Genomic DNA, 24660 nt, shown 5'->3' on the forward strand with positions numbered 1-24660 from the left:
AATTTTGGTGACATTTGTAAGCTTGCATCAATCGTTCATAAGTGATAAAGATTGCATCTCAGAGTATTATCCTTATTTTGAATAAATTCTCTACTAAGTTCCTGAGCACATATTCAAAATAATGTAGGTAATGTTGATAAGAAAGCCGAGTGAAAGAGTTTTTATGATATGAGATGAGAGTATGTTTAATGCATATACTTTTAACTTGTATTCTCGAGAGTGTGTTCGGTGTTGCTTTGGCAAGGTAGAGCTAAAGGACACAACTGATTTTCTTTATGGTCAACAAAAGGAAAGTACAGGCCTATGTGTGGGATAGAGTTGTGAAAATGTGATTATAAAGTGAAACATTTTGAACAACAAAAATAACTGTAGGTTTAGCAGCAGCTGACCCAATTTAAATAAATAGCTATTTAGAAATGAAGTTAGGAATTAAATGAGATGGAACCTCTTAATAGAATGACATCTATTTTGATATTAATAAAGGCAAGATATAATTTGTTTACATGTATGACTTCACTGTTAACATGCAAGTTTTCTTTCATCTCTCTAGTGCAGTATTCAGGAGAGGTATTCAAAAATGTTTTTTGATGAATAAATAGGAGGAGAAGAAGAGGAAGGGTATTTACAGCATCAAGGAGTATCACAAACTAGGACACTCATTTTCAGAATTAGAGAAAGAAATCCATTAGAGGGCTAGCTAGGGTCATTGTTTTACTCTTTGTTTCAGTTTCTGAGACTAGTTTGCTTTTGTTTCTTTCATTTTACCTTTTTAAAATGTAAACAGTAACGGCAAAACATAGTGAATGTACTTTTAGTAATGTCATCTTCATTAGTTGTATTAAATCAAGACTTACTGTCTGAAAGACATACAGTACTGGTTAGATTTCAAAGTTCTTGATACATAAAAGATTATTTTTTTCCCTGTTTTATCTAGTCTTGAATTTTCTAAAGAGTCATCTGCCAAAGCCAGTAGTAGTCCTTTTGCTTTAATATTTCAGGGCATTATGGACACTGCTCTTTGATAGTTTTTTTTTTCTTTTAACTACTCATAGTTGAAAATTAGCCATCCTTGGCATTAAAGTTCTATATTCTATATTCTATAGCTCAGTATAGAATTCTTAGAAAATATATTTGCAAAAGTTTCATGCGAGTGTAGACTCTGACATCATCTTTGGAAAGGGAAAATTGGGTTGTTAAGGTTTTTTTTTTTTTTTCTAGTACAAGTCATGCCTTCTTTTTCACTAGTAGTATGATCTCATGTTTGTGTAATACTTTACTCTTTTCAAAGTTCTTTTGTACAGAATTCCTAAAAAATAGCCCCAGAAATAAAGGAGAGTAGTTATTATGACATCAAGCTTCAAATGCTCCAAAGATTGCTCTTATGTAACTTACACGTAAAACATTTAATTGTCAAATACAATTAGATTTAGCATAATTATTTTGACGTTTTCACCTCTTCTATTATTCTGATGAGACTGTGAACAAAGGAAAACCTGCTGCACCTCCTCTAAAGCATATCATTGTGATCTGGGACTTTGTATTTTGGGAGAATAGGCTCAGATAAGATGATTGTAATCTTCTTTGCTCACAGAGAGGAAACTTGCTTGATATATCACACAGTAATTGAAAAATGACTTGAAAGAGTTAGAATATTTTGCCAAGACAGAAATATCTTCCTTCATAAGAAAAAAAGTGTTAGAGAGAGAATAAAGAGAGAGATGTTCATAGCATGGTAAATATAAACTCTTGCTTAATGAAAGAATGTGTTTATTTTACAGCTTATATTCTATCCTATGGTGCTGAGAAAAAGAATGACTCAAATATCTATCTTTAATGCAAGACCTCTTCAGGTTTTATAGTTTATTGAATTAGTTTTGAGATGGGAATGATAGTTAAAAGGGACATAATGAAAATAAAAATTCTAGTGAATGGTCAGGTGTCTTTAGGCGGAATTGTGCATATTGAGATGCTGCATTACATTTAAATGTATTTAATAGAAAATAAACATAATTTAAAAATAAAAAGAACAATAAGCAAAAATGAGTTTCAGTGAGCTAAACTTTTATTTCATTATAGTTTGCATTTGGGGAGAACTTTTTTGATGCCTTAAGATATTTTGTGTACAGTGTTCAAAATAGAATTGTGATATTATAGATCCAGATATCTGATTATCCTTAAATTTTTTTTATTAAATAACCTTAGGCTTATTTTCCCCCAACTCTTATAAGCACTAAGAGTTTTAAGTTTTGATAGGCCATTCCAATAACACACTGTAGATAATGAAAACTGTGAACAGAGTGAGAAACAATAATTGTCTAGGTGTCATAGTTTTCTGAGAAGTTTCTTGAGCAATTAGTAAATCAGAAGAGGAATAATTATTAGGTTTTTGTGTCTTCAACTTACTGGTCAATTCAAGTGCATGATTTGCTTCTTCCTAAATAGTTTAGAGAAAGATGATTTTTAAAAAAAATTTTATTACTTTAGTCCAGATTTTACTCCAGATTTAACTCCCTGAATGAATCTTAATGACTCGGGCTATAGTGTCACTGGTCTGTCTTGAAACTAACATTAGAGATACCCTTTACTGGATATAATTCTTGGGGAGAAAAAAAAAAGGTATAGGTCTGTAGTACAGGAAATCCAGAGCATTATAGTTAATATTTGCATATTGGTTGTTGATATTGCAATTTGATTATTTTTTCAAATAAATAGAGATAACAATAAGATAGCACTAAGAGATCTAAATCTATGTGAAAATACCACTTAGAAATAAACAAAAGACAATTAAAAATGTTTTAATAGTAGAGCAAAATAATGTTTACAAAAATCTCTGTATCAAACAGGTTCGATTGTTGAAATGAAATCTTTAAACCATAACCAATTGAACTATAAAATACTTGTGATATTTGATACTCAATATCAATTGAGAATATAAATATTGATACTTAGTATCACTGAGACTGTCCTCCTTTGCAAAATAATAGTCATTTGATTAACACAGTAGAGACATTTATATACTTTTCATGCTGAATTACTTTTAATACTGAAGGTCTTTCCAGATATTTGTCACTTGTCACTTGTCATTCCGTTGATCTTCGATTTGCTCAAGTGGGCACCAGTAATGTCTACATTCGTCCCTGTCCTGTGCTAGTGTAGCTCGATAATATCTGCTCACTCCAGGAATATGAAGAGCCTCAAACCATTCATTCAGAGTTTTGATGAAGAAGTCTGACCATTTCGGTGGTGGGCAGCCCTGCGTTCTTTTGACATACCGTGGAATCCAGTTGGTAACAGCTCTACTCCAGAGGTCGTCTCTGAATCGCATTACGTGTCTAGCCCATCTGATTTTTGATGCCATGGCAAACCACACAGCATCCCCGATTCATGATCATCAACAGAGGTCTAAACTCCGGATTCCTACTCTCACTTGAGTGAACCATGATACTCCAAGCAGAGCTCTTTCAATTCCTCTATGGGATACCTTAATAGCGTTCTTATCCTATTTTCATAGGGCCCAGGTCTCTGAGGCATATGTTAGTGCAGAAAGAATGGTGGAGTTGAAAAGATGCGCCAGAGCCAGAGGTTCTTCATCCTCTTAACCATTTCTTTGATGCTCTTGAAGGTGTTCCTTCAAGAACAAGAGAGGAGGAAGCTGCTCTCTTCCTTCTACGCAGCTCTGGGGCCAAGTTGTTCCTCATGTTGATTTCTTGACCCAGGTACACATAGCTGCTGCATTCGGAGATGCTCGTTCCATTGAGAACAAATGGAATGTCAGGGTCTACTAGTTTGTTTTTCATGAACATTGTTTTGCTGAGATTCAGCTGCAGTCCAAGTTTTCCACACTCGTGGCCGATGTCAGCCAACATTTGTGCTGCTTGGCTAATGTTTGGTGTTATGAGAACAATGTCATCAGTGAAGCAGAGGTGGTGTAATTACTCTATTTGGCTAGGGCTTCGATGACTGCTTCAGTCTCAATAGAATCAAAGGCCTTCTTTAAATTGATGAATGTTAGACAGAGCAGGATCTTGAACTCTTGCAAAATTTCTATGAGCTTGGTCACTGTGGATATGGTCGATGGTGCTGAATCCTTTTAGGAACCCAGCTTGCTCACATGGTTGTCCTTCATCTAGTGTTCTGCCTATTCTATTCAGGATGACATGAGTAAACAACTTGCAACTTGTACTTGCAGCAGATTCTTCGGGTGTTTGGGTCTGACCTTATCTGGACTGGGTGCTGTACACATCTTTACCGATGAAATGGCATGTTGGATTTCGGAAAGGAGGACGTTGAGAACAACATATCCTTCCTGCGGAATTTGGTATGTGGACAGGTGGACGTGGCTGTGGAAGAGATCCTAGTAGAAGTCATGAATAATCCTCTCCATGCCCTTCTGGAAGATGTGATAGATCCATCAGGACTTTGGAGGGCAGTCATATTCTAGTTGGAGACGGACAGGTGAACATTGTGAATACTTTTTTCCAGCTTCTGCCACATCGGCCAACACTGCTGCTCTTCTCTCTTTGAGGTCTTCCTTTATCACTTCTCTGCACAGCTGTGCGAGCTTGGACGTTAGCTTGTGGTTGCCTGAGGCTCGTGCCAAACCACATTGGCAAATGAGCTCAAGAGTTTCTGAAGACAGGCATCTTTTGGTGGCTTTCCCACTCTCGGCATTCTTTGTGCAGTCATGGAGGTGCTGAACCCAGTCGATCATATTCCTCATCAATGCTGTCAACGATGGCATCTTCCCACGTTGCCATAATAGTGCCAAAGAGCTCCCAGTTGGTGGTCATTCTGGAATTTCTCTTCTTAAACTTAAACTTTGCAGATCATTCTTCCCATTCTGTGAAGTAGAATTTTGCACAAAGGAGACAGTGGTATGATCCCGTTTGAAATTTTGAGACAACTGCGACATCGGTCAGGTAAAACCTTTGATTGAATATGTTGTGGTCAATTTCGTTGTGGAACTGTCCACCGGGAGACTCCCATGTTTAATGTTTAGATTCGGCCTTCTGGAACCGTGAGTTACCATGATGGTCTTGGTTGACATGATGAACTCAGATAGTCTCTCACCCTGTTCATGCCATTCTAGGCCATGAGACCCAATGTGCAGTTCTTCAGGTGATCTTCTTGGTCCTATCCTAGCATTAGAATCACCAAGAATGATCTTGCAGAAGGTATGGTCTTCTTTATAGACCTTCTCTAGCTCCATGTATTTCTTCTTCATCATAGTTGGATGTTGGTGTGTAGAAGATGAAGATAGAAACTTCTTGCAATGAGCCACATCTATTCGAACATAATCGTCAAATTCGGGTGGTTAGGCATTCGAATGAATCCATGCTCATGGCCAAATTCGTGTTGGCAAGGACAACTGTCTGCCTCCTCCAATCTCCGGCACCCCAACCCAGGGGCCAAACCCAGACGACCCAGCCAGATAAATTCCTCCAATGCCTCCACTACCCAGCCACCGCCATGCTCCAGGCCACTTTCTGGACACTTGGGCCGAACTTCACGTATGAGTGAAGCCCCACAGAACCAGGTAAAGCAGATCCTTGCGACCTTGGACTCCAGGCTCAAGGAGACCCAGAAACAAGATCCTCTGTCTGTCTCCTCCAATCTCCAGCGCCCCGCCTGGGGATCAAACCCAGATGGCCCACCCTACTGGAGCCAGCTAAATATCTCCGCTTTCCGGATACAGCATAAGACACTTAATACCCATTGTTCCTAATTTTTGCACCATATTTGATGGACTTCAAATGTGGTTGTGAATCATGGGAACACCTGTAAGGGCGATTGGAGGCTGTCCTAAGATCCTCCATCCCTCTCGGAGAGCCCGGCAAGCTACCGAGAGAGTACCCCGATCACATGGCAGAGCCTGGCAAGCGTATTTGATATGCCCAAAAACAGTAACAACAATGGCCCTCATTTGCGTGACCCCAAAGAGCCCCAAATATGGTTGCATTAAGAAGGATGAGCAAGGAAAGGCTGATAGAATCTCAGGGACGAACTAGACTGCCAAAATGAAGAAAGACTAAAATGACTGTCTGTACTTTCAAAGCACGTATGGTGGCATCGGAAACAGCCATTGAGGACCTGATGGTGCAAGCGCAGAAGATCAAGTACGACATCATTGCTCTGACCGAAAGGAGAAGGCATCAATCACATCACGCCATTTTTGACTCTGGAGAACTGTTTCTTGGAACATGCAACAACAGAGGCATCGGTGGTGTTGGTGTCTTTGACAAGATATTTGATTTAAGCTAATTGTATCCAATTATGGTAATATTGTGATTAACTCAGAATAAAGAGAAGGTTTAATAAAACTCCCCTCCTTTTCTCTGCCTAAACTGTTCGAAACTGGAAAAGTGTATTAGAACTTGTTGAAATTTTCTTACAAGTACATTATGCATTCCATTGATATTAAGAGTCTTAGTTCTGAGGATAGAGGAGATCATTATTTTTTATCTTCACATTGGTAACATTTACAGAGGACTTGTTATATCAGTGTGTAAGTACTATGCTTGGGAAACTTGTCAAGGTATGTTATAAGGCAAACTGAAGCATATTTAAATTGTATTCATTTTTGTGGTTTATTTTTTATGTTATCATTATTTCTAATGCTTGCAACATAATAGTCACTCAATAAATCTTATTAAATAACGAATAAATTATTATGACAGTGGACCAATTTCCTTAAATACCAAAATATATGTTAGTAAAGCAAGGTCCAGGGATGGGGTGGGGTTGCTGAAAGTATGAAATCAAGTCCAAGAGGAAAGTGGGGTTTATTGGAAAGAGGGTAAATTTTATAAGCCTCTAGAGAGACTAATGAAGATCATGCAATCCAGTGTTTTAGGGTGGATTTATATTGAAGTAAAAGGGGGTCTGCGGCAAGGGAGGAATGTTTCGATGTGTGGTTAGATTGATAACGTCCGTCCTGTTTCTGCCTGAGGGAAGTTGGTTGGCTAGCAGAGGTCTGGTAGGTAGTCTGTTGTGAGTTCTGGATATTCTGGAGATTAAAAATCTGGGCTGGGACAATAGCACAGTGGGTAGGGTGTTTGCCTTGCACGAGGCCCACTCCGGTTTGATTCCTCTGCCTCTCTTGGAGAGCCCGGCAAGCTACCGAGAGTATCTCGCCTGCTTGGCAGAGCCTGACAAGCAACCCATGGCATATTCAATATGCCAAAACAGTAACAACAAGTCTCGCAATGGAGACATTACTGGTGCCTGCTCCAGCAAATTGATGAGCAATAGCATGACAGTGGCAGTGATACATTAATAGAATGGAAAAATTAAGTTTATTTTATGTATTCCAAATTATGAATCTTTTCTGGCCTGGTTTTATATTAAGGAAGCAGCCATAGCTTCCTGATTTTCTTCATTTGAACAGTCTGTAATGTGAAGCATTTACAAAAAAAAAATAATAAGACCTTTCACTGTGTATTCTCTATTTCCTAAATATTGAAATACATTTGCATAATTGTATGAATTAGTACTAATATTTAAAATCTTTAAAAAATTATGGGTTGTTCTTAAGCATAGGTATTTTATATGTATTTTTTAATAACCTGAATGTTTTAGAATTAAAATCTGATTGTATTGTACTACCTGCTTTAATATTAACATAATATTGAATGTTTCAATGTGAAAATACTGGTAAATAATAGTTCTCAATAATTTTCATCATATGAAATAAAGAGAAAGATTTAATTAAATCAACAGAATGCATTGACAAAATTTTAGCAATCAATTAAATGAAAAATTTTGATACCTTTTCTGTCTGACACCTTTTAGTTGCCTTAATGCTTTTGTATGAATTCTTTGCTCAAGATTAAGGTCAGGGTAGAAACTTATTATTTATATAATATGTATTACTTTTGTTAAGTATGCATTTAATGAAAGACATTTGACAATTAAAGTGTCAAATGATTAGAATAAATCATTGCTGGCAAGGGTGGTTTGAAGTTAGCATTTTTTTCTACTTTTGGTGAAAGTTATATAAATTAAAGCTTCATTTAATTTATATAAGAGTGATATATATTTATATAATTTATATAAGAGTGATATTTAAATAAAAGACCAAATATTTCTTGTTTTTGCTGTTTCTCCTGTCATGATTTTTATCCAGTATTTTTAATCTACAATTTTACATCTGAGAGTCCATAATAAATAATAGATGAGTACTAATATTTATTAAGAAATCTATTTTAATTCTATATGTAATATGGTCTGAAACTTTTAAGCAATTGAAAGAAGTTATAATTATTGTGAACTGTTAAATCCTTTCTGTGTGTGCCATGTATGGTCATTATTATTGTAAATGGGTTATTTAACTTATTTCTAGTCACATGATATCAGTTTTATCTCATTGTATTTATGGTAGGTTATAAAAAACTAAGGGGCATGTGAACTCGCGGGCTCTCCGGGAGGGTCTGTCCCACCGCCCGCCTTCGGAGCTCTGGAACCTCTGTGTATGGGCTGAATCGGGACGGCCATTGGTCAAGGACAGGCGAAGGAAGAACGAGGACCAAGCTGGTTGCTTTTTAGTTACCGTTTATTCAATCTACTATCTTTCTCATCTCCCGCACTCCTAGCTCTGTCCTCTCTCTGGATCTACTGCAGCCTCTCTGGATTCTCCCCCTTCACTAGTCTCTCCTCCTACTGGTCTCTCTTCACCTTGCCCTCTAGGCTACACCCAGCCAGGTAGCAAAATCAACATAAGAAAGCCCTTCCTGAGGGCCAGGCATTCCAAAGCCCTTCCTGACTGCCAGCAGGTAAAATACCTTTTAAGGTTTTTCTCCTTTCTTTTGTCCAAGAATTTATTCACATCTGAATACTAGTTATTTTTGTATGGACATAGCAAGAGATACAATGAGGCTTGCAAGGTAGTTCTTCTGGCAACATCTTGCCATGGACTCAGACTACAGCACTCAGGCCAGATTAATCATTCCTAACCCTAGCAGGGTCCAAATCTAGTTATCACTATTTGGATCATTAAAGCATTTGTCCGTGATCAAGCTCTTAATTTATAGTTAAGCATTAGGCACTTTGGCCAGGCCCATCTCAATGCCAGGATAGCACACAACTCACTGCTTGCCCTCGGTCTGTACCGTCCCTCGTTGGGACCCTGATTTTTGTGGTGCTAGGAAGTAAGAGCAGCTGAGGCATAGGTCCAGAGAACAGATGCCCAGGAGAAAAATACCATGTAGAGTCAAATGACTCCCAGGTTACAAAAGCATAGCATTTGCTAAGTCTTCCTGTGTCCATACAAAAGGACAATTCTCTAAATAAACTATGCAAAGGACTCAAGGAGAAGAGGAAAACCATATTTACAAGTCAGCAGAACACTAAGAAAGAAGTTAAAAATAAACATAGAGGAATGGGAGCACTGTGATGGGAGTAACCCAATAAAGCTAAACTACCTGAGGCTATGTTATACTACAGTAGGTTAGATTTATTTTTTTATTTTATTTTTTTTTTTGCTTTTTTTTGGGTCACACCCGGCGATGCACAGGGATTACTCCTGGCTCTGCACTCAGGAATTACTCCTGGTGGTGCTCAGGGGACCATATGGGATGCTGGGAATCGAACCCGGGTCGGCCGCGTGCAAGGCAAACGCCCTACCCGCTGTGCTATTGCTCCAGCCCCAGATTTATTTTTTTGATTGAACTCACTTTTTATTGTGTGTGATAGCTATGTAATTAATGAGAATTGACTGCACCTTAATTTCCAGGACTTTTCTCTGATTGATATTTTGTTGCTCAGTGGTTCTGTAGAAATCGCAATGATTGTTTATGGATGTGAATGATACCTTATTGGCTTAGATAGAGTAGATCCCCAAATTTTAGATGATCAATTGAGCGAGAAGTGCCCTTTTTTCTTTTTTCTTTCTACTTTCCTCCTTTTTCTTTGGCTCTCTCTCTCTCTCTCTCTTTTTCCCCCCCCTCCTATTCTGCCAAACATTACTGGGATTTTCATTGCTTTTCCTAATAAGATTATTAAAAACAAAAAATTCCCATTGCTTCAAGGGAAAAAATGGCTTCTTTACTCTCATGTGGTGTCCACTCTTCCATATTTCATTAATTCAAGTAAATGTCTAGCCTGTGACGAACGGTCACAACATTGGATTAATTTGGTGTTCAAGCTTTTTTTTAAAAAAAGCTATTAATTTGAGAAGTTAGTTTTTTGAATTGTTAATGTTGAAAAGACAAAGATGCTATCACATACACACATGCACACACACATATATATGCTGAAAATATAATTACCATAAATTTCACAGGAAACTAATGTATTTGCCACTGATTTCAGCAAAAAGAATGAGTGACTTGGTAATTGCTCTACTACTTTTCTTCCTTCCTTCCTTCCTTCCTTCCTCCTTCCCTCCCCTCCTTCCTTCCTTCCTTCCTTCCTTCCTCCCTCCCTCCCCCTCCCTCCCTCCCTCCCTCCCTCCCTCGCTCCCTCCCTCCCTCTCTCCTTCCTTCCTTCCTTCCTTCCTTCCTTCCTTCCTTCCTTCCTTCCTTCCTTCCTTCCTTCCTTCCTTCTTCTTTCTTTCTTTCTTTCTTTCTTTCTTTCTTTCTTTCTTTCTTTCTTTCTTTCTTTCTTTCTTTCTTTCTTTCTTTCTTTCTTTCTTTCTCTTTCACTTTTTGGGTCACACCTGGAGATGCTCAGGTGTTACTCCTGGCTCTGCATTCAGGAATCACCCCTGGCATTGCTCAGAGGACCATATGGGATGCTGGGAATTGAACCTGGGTCTGCCGTGTGCACAGCAAACACCCTACCCGCTGTGCTATTGCTCCAGCCCCTCTACTACTTTTCTAATTAAGAAAATTCCCTGCTGGTTACAGTTTCAAAGTACTGCTAAAAATTTCATGCCATATGTAAAGTAAGGAACCAGACTGAGTTTGTTTTTAAATTGGCATGTTTCACTTTGGTACTGATTCTAAAGTAGTTCTTCAGGTATCAATCACTATTACATTTTTCTTTATCATACCAAAAATGAAGGGAGAGAACATAACAGTCATATGGCATGCATTCTTGGCCCAGACTGGAACCACTCTGATAATAGGAACACCCAAGATCTGGATGGTCTTGCTCTTACTCTGTCTTATATAAATCCCAAGACCTCTTCCAGTTTAACATTTCACAAATATGAATGTTCTAAATCACTTTCTGTTTTACAGGGCCATTAACAATCTACCCAAACTCTAAAAAGCAATTCACTTGTCATTTCTCTGTCATGGTCTCTTCAGAGCTACATTTGCTACATAATTATCTTAAACTACATCTTTTTACTATTTCCGTGGTTTAGCATGCCCCTGCTACCTTGACGGTACCAAATTTAAACTAAATGAAAAACGTGAAGTGCCCAAGGAATGATTATTCCACCTCTCTTAGGACACTTATCCCAAGCCACCATGTTTATTTGTACGCTTGAAGCATTAGGGTGAAATTTGTGAAAGGACATCTTAAAATCAGGTTAGGGATTTTGAATTTTGTAGAGAAAGTGATATGGCAGATTTCCTGTTAAAGAAATCATGGACTGACTACTGATGAGTTGGTGAGCTTGAGAAGTAGGAGAGGAAAAAAGATGGTATCTCTCTTGTTATGTAAAAAGAATTGAAATTATTCTTTCTCAACTGTGTGTAAATGGTAAGAGAAAGTGATTAGTAACTTGAGCTAATAATGTTAGCTTTCTGGCTCAAGCAGTTGGGGTGAGTTTTGTTCTTTTTACTTAATCAAAAAAAAAACAAGGTAAAGGAGAAAAAGAGAAAATCACTCACCCAGGACATGGTTTTGTATAGTTAGAATTTATATGCCTGTTAAAAATTTATATGCCTGTTATATGTGGGTGTTAAAAAATGAATCTCTGGGAAGATTTTTGTTGCAACATTTTGCAAATGGATTTAAAATATTGCTAAGTTATTATAACTAGCTAAAAACAAATATGTAACAAATAAGTTTTAGAAATTTGTAAGATGATGACACTAGTGTTGTGTATTTCATTTGATGACAAGTAGAAATAATTTGACTTGGTTTTATTGTATAGAGTATTCAAAGATACAAGTGTTAGATTAGCAAATTAAAGCATCTGGTCATATTATAATGATAATAATGTTTTACTTAAAGTAATGCTATAGAGAATAATGACACTTTTGGCAGAAAAAAGGTTGGCTTCATTTAATTTCATATATCTTTTCGGGTTTCATGAGGATATGTGATATATGACAAAACAGTATGATATTGAATGCACTGTGTTCATCCCAAGATTTTAAGAATCATTTGAAATGGAAATCAAGATTCTGTATTAAAAATTTAAGCATATGTTCAAGTGAGCAGCTCATAAGCACATCTCATTTTACTCAAGAATATTTAAAGTGCTTTTATATGAAAAAATTTAATCACATCAGACATCAAATATTAGATCTATTTCAGAGTACATGTCATTCTTTTCTTCAAGAAGAGACAGAAAGAAAGACATAAATTCATTTCTTTCTTTTTTTAATGTAGGAGTACTGCTATTTATTCAGCAATTGATTAAGCTGATTGAATTGGGCATGAACTCCACATTACTGTTTTTTTTTTATTGAATTACCATGAGATACAGTTACAAAGCTTTCATGTTTGGGATTCAGCTGTAGAATGATTGAACACTCATCCCTCCACCAGTGCACACTTTCCACCACCAGTGTCCCCAGTATATCTTCCCCACCCCATCCTAGTCCTGAGCCTGCCTCCACGGCAGGCAGTTTCCTCTGAGCCTGCCTCCATGGCAGGCAATAATATCTCTCTACTTTGGGGCATTATGTTTTGCTCAGATTTTTCACCACCATTCAAGCCAACCTATTAGGGGCAGATGCTAGGTCATTTATTGTCCATTGCTCACTTTGAATATCATGGGTGCTGTGGCCCCACATGTCTGGATTCCTACATTGTAAATGGTTGGGTTCCAGAGACATTTCTGTAGGGCTCTAATCCATTTTGGTATTCAGTTGGGTGTCTCTGGACCAGGACTGTTGGTGTGCTAAGAGACGCATTGTGGGCATACAGCCAGACCAATGAGAGGGTGGAGAGCTGGGGAGGGAGAGTCTGGCACCTCTGCTGCCATGTGAAATGGAGGTCCTGGGACCCTGCATACTTGGGCCTTGCTTTTGGAAGCTCTTGATTACCAGGATTTCATTTTGAGTAGGTGGGGAGAGGGCACCTGCTCCATCTGGGGTGCCCTAGTGAACTTGGCTGGGTATGGGGCCTGGAGAGATCTCTGGCTCTGTGGTGTCTTCTGGGACTCACTGCTGTGTCTTTGGCTGTTGATCTCTTTCCAGATTTATTTATGGGTCTCTGAAGCAAGGCCAGTAATAGTTCATAGGGTGTTGCTGGAGTTGGTTTGTGGGGGTGACTGCCAGTGCTTCTATGTGTCCTCAGAAGTAGGGGAGGTAGCACATTGTAACTCCATGAAAGTCTGGAGATTTCAGTCACAAAACCCGATTAGCCGAATTTTCAGCAGATTATATCTTGGAGAGGTCCCTTCTGAGACGATGGAGTCAGACTGGAGGTATAGCGGTAATTTAGAATTGAGGAAGCAAGCGGCTGCAGGGGTGTCTGCTTGGGCAAGTACAGGCCAACCAGACCCCATCCCTCTGATTTACTCCAGTCTGTTCAACTATGTTAAGGTCCCAGGTGAACTGTGGCTTTTAATCTCTTTCGAGATTTATCTATGGGTCTCTGAAATAAGGCAACTAATTGAGCTTGTATAGTTGAGCCTAGGTGGTTTGTGGGCATGGCTCCCAAATACCTAACTTTTGACCATTTAATTTCTTGGTAAATTTGGTCCCAAGTTGTTGGGGTTCTGCCAAAATTACAGCGGCAATTTCGGGATGTTAGGAAGTCTGAAGGCACCATCAGGCTGCTGATGCACTTGACCCACAGGTACAGGTTGACCTGTTGGTGGCACCATATCTCCTCCATTATTTTCTTACATGTGTATTTTGTGCTTTTTTTTACTCTGTCATACTGCATAAAGTACTAGTTTGAAAAGCATTTCCCACACTAAGATTGGATTTTAGTCAATCTGAGATAGAAATATAAGTTGTGGGGAATAATCATTATAAGAAAATTAGGGGAAGACACTTTTCTGAATGGTCATATGGTCTGGATGCAAAAAAAAATGATAAATACTTGAGATTTTGTCTTGTGTCTGTATTTTGAAAAAGTTAAAGATAAAGGTTTGGCTTTACCAGTCATCTTTAAAAAAGTAATAAGGGGAGTGTGTGTATTTTTCTGTTTTTGCCAAAATACAATTGCTATTTTGAAGAGATTATACACTGTAGGTGTACCTAATGCAGTGGATGAATTGGAGATTTTTTTGGTTACTCTTTAGATATTCACCAGAGGTCTAAATAGTCAAATTAAGAAAAAAATCATAATTTATGCTTTCACAATTGAAGGACATCTTCCTGTGGTCTGTTGGCATAACTATGTGAAAATCTTACCAAACTGCTGTCTTTTCTCATTATAGCATAAGAATAAATAGAAGTTAAGAGATGTCAGTGTTTCCTTAGCAGTTAAATGTAATGGAAGTTATCACTATGTTGCTGTCATCCAGTTGTTCATAGATTTGCTCGAGCGGGCGCCATTAATGTCTTCATTCGTCCCTGTCACATTCAGGGTCAGGGGAATGCGGCCCATTATTGTTACTGTTTATGGCATATCGAATACGCCACAGGTAGCTCGCCAGGTTCTGTCATGAGAGATTCTGCATCACTCTCTTCCGAGAGCTTTGTTTTATAGTTTCTAAATCTAGGCCGTTGATAAGATTATATGGTGCCGGGGGGGAGGGGGGGCGCAGTTTGTGGGTGTGACTGCCAAGCTACCGGAAAACTGGGGATCTGGGTGGAGGAAGCCCAGTCTAGATTTGAGCCGGCTTGGAGATCTCAGCCCTGGGTCCTGCATATTTGGGTTCCTCTGCTGGTTCCTTCATGGGTGAGGCTCGTCCAACCGTGTTGAGTGTGGCCTTGAGCATGGCTGCGGCTGGGTTCTGGAAGTTTTTGGCTGCCAGAGCAATGCTTAGGGTGGGGAGGGAGACTTAATCCACCCTCCTCCTAGGGAGCCCCAGTGAAGACAGCTTGGCGCGGGGCAGGAGATTCTGCCAATGGAAGTTAAAATTGATAATTTTTTTCCCCTAAAATCTGATTTCACTTTTTAAATTCTAGACAGATTATGCTCTGAATTTAATAATTAGCTAATATTTGATCGGTAGAGCTGGGACTACTGTGATTATTTCAGTGGAAGTAATGGGTGTATTGTTAATTAACTGCCACTGTGTTTTAATAGTAACAGTTATATGAATTCAGATATTTATTGTCTAGCTATTTTGCATTACACTTTATCTCCCCATCTGCTACTTTTCATGTTTAAGAAAAGAGTACATGCTTTACCATTGTTTTCATATTTTTAGTAAGTTTCTTGATCTTTCATAAGAAGTTAAACTAGAATTTTACAATATGCATTGTAAATTTTAAAACAAAAACATACAGTTATATTAAGAAGTAAGTTTTATTAATATTCAACTTTAATTACTTTTTAGTTATATGTGACTTTGTTTGATGTTTGTAGGAGAGAGTGATCAAAGGAGAACTTGAATAACAACTGTATGATTGAAATTATCCAAGATCAACAAGTGTCTAAACTTTTTCAACTATACTTAAATAAATTCAGGTAAGATTAAGTGTTTGTTTATATGTTTTCCAACATTTTGTGGAAAGGCTTACAACTATAAACATTTTTTTTTTACACCAAATGTTTTAAAAAGTAGCTGTGTTATGGAAAATCAGATAATCGTTTTCAAAAAGATTTTACATGTTTTTTGTTATTTTTCCCCTTTTACATTTCTCTGTAGTATTTTATTCTATTGCTTTGCTTTTCTTTTCAAATGCAATTATAAACACTGTTGAATTTCTTTATTATTTGTCTAGAAAATATATTTTATTTGAGAAAAAATTATACACTCGGTCAGTTAATATAACATATATGGTTTAAAGTATTCTTAGATTTATTTTTACTATCAGAGGATATTCTCCTGAGCCAAATTGAAATGTACTGTCACTGTCACTGTCACTCCGTTGCTCATCGATTTGTTCGAGCAGGCACCAGTAACATCTCTCATTGAGAGACTTATTGTTACTGATTTTGGCATATCCAATATGCATGGGTAGCTTGCCAGGCTCTGCCGCGTGGGCTCGATACTCTCGGTAATTTACCAGGCTTTCCGAGAGGGGCAAAGGAATCGAACTCGGGTTGGCCGAGTGAAAGGCGAACGCCCAACCACTGTGCTATTGCTCCAGCCCCTAGAAATATACATCATTTGATTACCCAGAATGAGAGACCAGCCTCCAAGCCATGGAAACTATCTCCTGGTACTTATTTCTACTATTCTTGGGCATTAGTCTTATAGTCTATTATTCTATATTCCACAGATGAGTGCAATCTTTCTATGTCTGTCTCTCTCTTTCTGACTCATTTCACTTAGCATGATACTTTCCATGTTGATCCACTTATATGCAAACGTCATGACCTCATTTTTTCTAACAGCTGCATAGTATTCCATTGTATAGATGTACCAGAGTTTCTTCAACCAGTCATCTGTTCTAGGGCACTCGGGTTTTTTCCAGATTCTGGCTATTGTAAACAGTGCTGCGGTGAACATATAAGTGCATATGTCACTTCGACTATACTTTTTGGCCTTTCTGGGATATATTCCCAGCAGTGGTATTTCTGGGTCAAATGGGAGCTCAACCTCTAGTTTTTTGAGAATCGTCCATACTGTTTTCCAAAAGGGCTGAACTAGCCGGCATTCCCACCAGCAGTGTAGAAGGGTCCCTTTCTCCCCACATCCTCTCCAACAGCGGTTGCTTTTGTTCTTTTGGATGTGTGCTAGTCTCTGTGGTGTGAGGTGGTATCTCATGGTTGTTTTGATCTGCATCTCTCTGACGACTAGTGATGTAGAGCACTTTTTCATGTGCCTTTTGGCCATTCGTATCTCTTCCTTGGTAAAGTTTCTGTTCATTTCTTCGCCCCATTTTTTGATGGAGTTGGATGTTTTCTTCTTGTAGAGTTCAACCAGTGCTTTATATACCCTTGATATCAACCCCTTATCTGATGGGTATTGTGTAAATATCCTTTCCCATTCTGTAGATAGTCTTTGTATTCTGGTCACTGTATCTTTTGCGGTGCAGAAGCTTTTTAGTTTAATGTAGTCCCATTGGTTGGAGGTCATGTGGGGGAAGGGTGAGGCGGGCTGAGTACAGACTAGAGACTGAACACAATGGCCACTCAACACCTTTATTGCAAACCACAACACCTAATCAGAGAGAGAGAACAAAAGGGAATTCCCTGCCATAGTGGCAGGGTGGGGTGGGGGGAGACGGGACTGGGGAGGGGGGGAGGGATGTTGGGTTTACGGGTGGTGGAGAATGGGCACTGGTGAAGGGATGGGTTATCGAACTTTGTATGGGGGAAGCATGAGCACAAAGATGTATGGATCTGTAACTGTACCCTCACGATGACTCTCTAATTAAAAATAAACTAATAAAAAAAAGTACAAAAAAAAAGAAATATACATCATTATGAAATTTTGGAGTTACTTAAATTTAATATTAGTGACTATAAGCTAAACTGTTCAAAGGCTTTTTAATTCTTGTTGCTGAATTTACTTCTAGCAGTTGGTAATGAATTGCAGTTTTTATTAACTATTTAAAATGTTTGTTGATGATTATTTATTAAAAACATGTCCTTAAGAGAAACTAGTTTTTATTGGAAAAAATACAAAATTAAATAAATTTGATTATAATCAGTAGTATTCTCTACTTATACATAGTCACTGTATTTTCTTATATAAATATCTAGGAGAAAAATAATTATATATGCATAATTCCATACTACCTAAAAATATATCATTGACAAATGACAGCAAGTTTATATTTCTTTAATTGACATTGATTGAAAAGTCACTGAAATAACTCTTAAATATTGAGGTTTTTTTAGTGATGGAGGTTATGGTAGATGTTAGGATCAAGAAAGAGCAGGAATAGTTTGCTGCCTCTTTTAATTTTCAATGACATATAGTAAGATAAGCACATTTCAATTCTTTAGGTATAAATAGGATGGTCTAGTGCCCCAAAACATAATAAAGGAAAATGAAAGGTCAGTTTCACTCATAATATTTTTAGTTGGGGAATGAAGACAACGTAAGTCCTTTATAAAGATGTTAGGACTTTGGAAGGTGAATATGAAAATAAACGAAAGGAACAAATTGGAGTAGGGATTCAGATATATATTGGAGCAGTACTGCTATTATTCTGTAAATTGAGAAGAGGAGATCAATAAAGTAGACTTAGTGAGAAACTTGTTCTGTGTTTTTAATTGCTGTTTTAGGCATTTATATGTCATCATTAACTGGTGAGGGACAGTTTGAGAGGAATAAGCTGCATTGCCTTTAAAAAGCTTAGTCTAGAAGTTTTCTGAGTCTCAGGCTTAGCAAGAAAGGGCAATTCCAAAGTAGAAGAGAATATAATGCAGTCATTTCCATTAGCATTTGATAAGCACTTGCTATGTGTGAAGCACTAAACTAAGGGCTGCAGAAAAATAGATGAAGACAGTTCTCACTGCTGAAAAGTTTATATTATAATGGATGAGATGTGCATGACTAATACATCTAATACAATGTGACAGTACAACAATGGAACCATATTCTATGGAAAAACTCTTGAGTAAAGTGTTATATTGAGATGTAGATTCTGGGTTACCAAAGGATGAAGTTTTTCCAAAGACATTAAGTGAGATTAAGGTTACTCAAGAAGCAAAGTTTCCATACTTTCAAGAATTAAGCATTGGTGATCTGTGGTGAGAGTGCTCTATGTAATAACTAGCTACTGATAAGATATAAAAGTGGCAGGATGTTTAAACCTATCTTAAGCAAAAGGAGTATCTTGCTGGTGTCAACAAAAGTAGAAATATACAATTAAAATTTTTTTCCTGTTGCAAAATATTGGTTAAACTTGGCTTTGAACACTGAGGATTGTTCTGCTAGTCTTGTTCACTGTATTTTGTCCATATTTCTACTACAGTACTAAGAACATTTGAAAAATAGCATTGAAATTCCTTATAAAAATGAGGATTCATCTCTTTACTGTTTAAAGTGAGTTGTTTTCTTCAAATGAAAGTAAATATAAAAGTAAAAACAGTTGCAGAAAATGAAATGGAAATATGAAGTGAGGATCTGAGATATGATTTGATAAATAACTTATGTATAAAATATATAACTTTAGCTTTTCCAGTAGCACTGAAGTTGATATCTATATCTATATCTATAAATGTATACATATATGTTCTTGCCTTGGGGGTTTTGATAAAGTTATTATAGGAATTCTGGTAATAAATTGAATGGAATGAATGCAACATTCAACTCAGGAATTCTTTTCTGAAATATAGAATCTGGATGGGCCCTTTATGTGCTATGTTCCTTAGTACCATTAAATTTTTTTCTGTTATAAAATACACTAACTATATATGCAACTCATTCATATAATATAAAAATTCTATAATATAAAATTATCTTATTTTTTTATTTCCTGATATCATGGTATACCTGAGTCATGCCCTTTTCTTGTTGTAGATATAAATTTACATGTAAATAAAGGTGACTACAATGTTTATTGAACTTACTCTCTCTATATTTCTTTTTAGGGTACTCTTAACTGTTCCGAGGTCTCAGGGTTCTCTCTCTGTGGTATTCATCCAGTAAGGATGGAAGGTTCAATGTGAGAGCCAGACAGTACAGTGCTACTCAGGCCCAGCATTTATGTGGACACTAGGGCCATTCTTGGAGTACCTGGGGGCTACTAGGTCCACATCTGGCAGTGTTTAGGAGGCCATGAAATGCCAGGGATCTTGCACAGTTCCTTGTGCATGGACTACTGACCCTTGAGCTATTTCCGTGGTACCTTATCAATACCCCTTAAGTGCATAATTGGATTCAATTTCCTGGGTTGTCTTTGTAGTGGGGAGGGGAAGGGAGCAAGCACACTTTGTAGTCCCAAGGGTCCACTCCACACAGGGTGCTTGAAGGATATGCATTGGGTTCAAACTTGGGATTCCCATATGCAGAGTATGTGCTCCACCTCTTTGAGTTCATGCCAAAACCTTGTGACTTGTATGAGGTGCTGTTGGCTCTGCATACTTTCTTTTGTGTGTATCATGTTTTGTATTTATATATAATGCATTACTTCAAACCATAGCAGCTTAAAATAGCACTTACATGCATATTATTTCACAGTTTCTGTCGGGGAGGAAGGAATTAGGGCATAACCTTGTTGATGCCTCTGGCTTTAGGTTTTAGGATGTTGTAATTAAACTGTCAGCTGGAGATACTGTCATTTCAAGCTCAACTGGGATTGAAGCATTCACTTGTAGTCATGGAGGGCCTCTTTCTGCAGGTCTGGTTTCCCATAGGACATGCAAGGCAAAAGTGAGAAACCACGATGGCTGCCGCTTTCCTTTATAAATAGATCTAGGACGAGGACTAGGACATCTGTAGGGAACAGAATGCTGACCTCCAGAAAGACACATTCAAGTGTTAGTCTGTGTAAAAACTGGAAAAAGTCTTTGCAGAATTGAATTAAGAGTCTTGCTGTGTGATCGCCTTTGATTAAATGGATGAGACTTACATCTGATGACACATGTCTTAATGAAATGTAAGAAGGAGACCATCTGCTGGAGGGACAAGGGCAGGTGTGATGTCCTCACAAACCAAGGATTACCTCGAACTACTGATGCAGAAGCAGTGACAGTGGGTCACTGAGTTCATCTGCTATGCCCAGGTTCTTCAATATTTTCCAGAGTGACAATATTGAGTAATAAAGATACACAGAACTCAGAGTTGGAAAGTACAAAGTATATTGAAAAGTAGAAGAGAAAGGGGAAATAATTTTCCATGTGAAGAGGAAGTTAGTATAGGACAAAGCTAACGATGGCTCATTTTATGTTATTTTTTTTAATAGGAAAACTGGATCTTTGTGTTAAAGAGAAGGAAGGGAGTAAAAGAATGCTTAGCACGTTTGAGTCTTTTTAGACATTTACCTCAGGAATTGTCCGTTATCTTAGTCTCCCTGTCAGCTTGACCTCAGGCAGAATTTCATGGTCTTGGAGAATTCTAGGAATGTTGACGTTGGGGATGAGGTTTGTGTTAGGTCCATAGGTAGAAATGGAACTGCTGGCAAGGAGATATTGGGGCTTCCTCTTTTACCACTAAAAGTTGCAAAAGGCAAGGAGCCAGTTAAACCACAGAAACTGTGGAAGAAATGCGGACTGGCTAACAACTTAGTTTCAGACTTCTGGCCACTGGAATAATGAGGAAATAAATTTATTTTAAGATATCTAGTTTGCAAGGAAATGAATCCAACACTGCTTCAGTCTTTTGTCTTCTAAATACAGCCCTTGTTCAAGGGCAGGGAATCACGGGAAAGTTTGAGTACCTGGAATTGGAGATGATCTGAAACCCTTTAGCGAATGACCGTTTACCGGCTTTCTGCATCGCTTCTTTTGTTTGGCATGTCTAAATAGATGACCAACACAGAAAGTCAGAGGTTAAAATCTATCCCACATTCTTAAAAATCTTCAGTTTTTGAATTTTTTCATTTTCTATCTCACTTATTAGAACACTTCATTTGGAGAATGAAATTGGGAAGTAGAGTCATTTTGAATTCTCTCTAAATAACCAGTCTTTTTCAATCGGTTCCTTAATTGTTAATCATTTATTCCTTTTACAGTTTCTCTTCTACCATTAATAGGCTTCTGTGATCCTTTTACAAAAAAAATCACAATAGCTCCTAAATGATCAATCTGTTGTTGTTGTTTTTTTTTTCTTCAAATCTTCCCATGAAAAATGGCTTTTGAAGCAAACAGTGCCGGCATGGATGTGGGAAAAAAGGAACACTCTTTCACTGTTGGTGGGAATGCCGACTGGTCCAGCCTTTCTGAAAAACAATATAGACAGTCCTTCAAAAACTAGAAATTGAGCTTCCATGTGATCCCACAATACCACTTCTGGGAATATATCCCGAGGATGAAAAAAAAGCACAGTAGAAATGATATCTGTACCTATATATTTATTGCAGCACTGTTCATAATAGACAAAATCTGGAAACAATCCAAGTGACTTAGTTGATGGGTTAAAGAAACTTTGTTACATCCACACAGTGGAATACTATGCAGCTGTCAGGAGAGATGAAGTCATGAAGTTTGCTTATAAATGGATAGACATGGAGAGTATCATGTAAGTGAAATGAGTTAGAAAGAGAGGGACAGACATAGAAGGACTGCACTCATTTGTGGAGTATAGAATAACATAACATAAGGCTGACACCCAAGGACAGTAGATACAAGGGCCAGGGGAATTGCCCCATAGCTGGAAGCCTGCTTCATGAGCAGAGGGGAGAAGGCAGATGGAACAGAGAAGGGATCACTAAGGAAGTGATGGCTGGAGGAATCAGTAGGGATGGGAGATGCATGCCGAATGTAGATAATGGACCAAACATGATGACCTCTCAGTGTCTGTGTTGCAAACCATAATGCCCAAAAGTAGAAAGAGAGTATGGGGTATATTTTCTGCCATGGAGGCAGGGGGAGGGAGGGAAAGAGGGGGTATACCGGGGATATTGGTGATGAGTAATGTGCACTGGTGGAGGGATGGGTTTTTGATCATTGCGTGATTATAACCTAAACATGAGAGCTTGTAACTATCTCACAGTGATTCAATAAAATTAAAAAAAAATAAAGGTCAATAAATGAGCTTGTATAGCTGAAAAAAAAAGAAAATGGTTTTTGAAAGTCCAAGTAATATGTTGTTCTCATTATTTCAGGAAGTAGAAGTCCTTTGTGATCTAGTCCTCATATAACTTTCCTTTTAAATTTTATTAATATTATTAAATTAATATAGTAATCAATAAATTGATATATTAATATTAATATAGCCTAGAACATCATATACATTTTCCAGCGTTCTTTTATGTTTTGCTTTATTTAAATTCAATTTGCTTTGCCTGTGATTTTCTTTATCCAGTAATCAGAGTTTAACAACAACAAAATATACCTAGTATATTTAATATATTCACTAGCAAAAGTAGATTTTCATCTCTTGCAAACTTCCAAAGATGAAAGGGTTAAAGATGGAAGAGAACTAACAAAAAAGTGGTTAAACTTACAGATAAACCCTAAATGGAAGCAAATTCAAAAGAAAAGTGTAAATTCTGAAACAAGACTGCCTTTAATGATAAGAAAAAGGAGAATACAATTAAACTGTAAGAGTACAGAAGTAGAGCATCAGGAAAGTGAGTTAGAGAGTTTAGTATGAGAACATAAATGAAGTCTAGAGTCTAATGTGGTTTTAGTCTTTTAGGGAAATAAATGATTCTTGTGGACATTGGTGTGTGCCAAAAAATGTAAGGAAAATGATAAAGCTGTTTCAGAGAGTGAGGTGTAGAGTAAAAAAAGTTGAGCAAACTTGATCCAATGTTAAGAAAGTAGCAGAAAGAAAATTAAAGTATAAATTCATTGTTTCCTTCTGTGGAAGTAAGATTCAAAAGGCACTCTGGTTAGAGGCGTTTCTGTAGAAAATCCCCTCAGTGTAGAGAATGCAAATCCTAGTTAGGGAATGTTTTGTGCATTGCCATCATTTATATATGGATGGAAGAAAATAACCTTTAAAACATGGAATAAATTTAAGTAAGTCATTTTATTCCCCCATTGCCTTTTGGTTTTACATTAAAAATGCACATTTGGTACATCTCACTAAAAAAAATGCTTTAGTGACATTCAAATTCATCTTTATGTTATAATATTAACACTAGTTTTATTGAGTGTGTAGTCATGAAGTGGCTGGAAGACAAAAACCATGGCTCTTTGTCTCTCTCTTGCCGCCTGAGTTTGGTGGTCTTGAGTTGTTTCCCCACCCAGGATGGCGAAACTGTCGGTGGATGAAGGAGGAAACAAGCACCAAACTGGTTGATGATCAGTTGCCATTTATTCATTCTCCCCGCGCGCCTATTCCAGACTCACTAAACTCCCCATTCTAGTCTCACACTGCCCCTCATTCCCTTCTCCTGCTGCCTCTTTCACTCATCTCTCAGACCTCCCTCTTGCATCCTTTTCTCTCTCTCTCTAATCTCTCTCTAACTCCCCTCATTGGTGGTAGCACAATCAACATATTAAAAGCCCTTCCTTCCTGATCACAGACCAGGCTCAAGGGTGGAAGTACCACCTAGGGGTGTTTCTCCTCTCCTTAGTCCAATAACCTAATTAACATCTTAATTAACATCTTAATTCTACTTCTTAATATTAATTTTGTATGGACACAGTAAGTGATACATTAAGCTTGTAGAGTGGCTGTCCTGGGGACATCTCACTATAGATCTCAGACTGCAAAACTCAGGCCAGATTAATCTTTCCTAACCCTAGTAGGGTCCTAATCCAGCTGTTACTTTTTGGATCATGACAGAAGTTTTTGTCCATGACCATGCTCTTAACTGATAGTTAAGTATTATGACACTTTGTACCAGGGTAGCTCACAGCTTGCCCTGGGTCCATCCAGTGCCTCATCGGGACACTGTTTTT

General features: G+C 37.8%; 1 protein-coding gene across 6 annotated transcripts in view; it reads left to right on the plus strand.

The window, feature by feature from the left end:
- The window catches only part of GULP1 (GULP PTB domain containing engulfment adaptor 1), a 294404-nt gene that overhangs the window by 78854 nt on the left and 190890 nt on the right, over positions 1-24660 (plus strand). For all 6 annotated transcript variants that reach the window (XM_055123120.1, XM_055123123.1, XM_055123121.1 and 3 more), the window contains exon 2: positions 15610-15711. The gene's annotated coding sequence lies outside the window, so the exon portion shown is untranslated. The remainder of the gene's footprint in view (positions 1-15609; positions 15712-24660) is intronic.

The sequence above is a fragment of the Sorex araneus genome, chromosome X (genome assembly GCF_027595985.1).
Source record: "Sorex araneus isolate mSorAra2 chromosome X, mSorAra2.pri, whole genome shotgun sequence".
Classification (NCBI taxonomy): domain Eukaryota; kingdom Metazoa; phylum Chordata; class Mammalia; order Eulipotyphla; family Soricidae; genus Sorex; species Sorex araneus.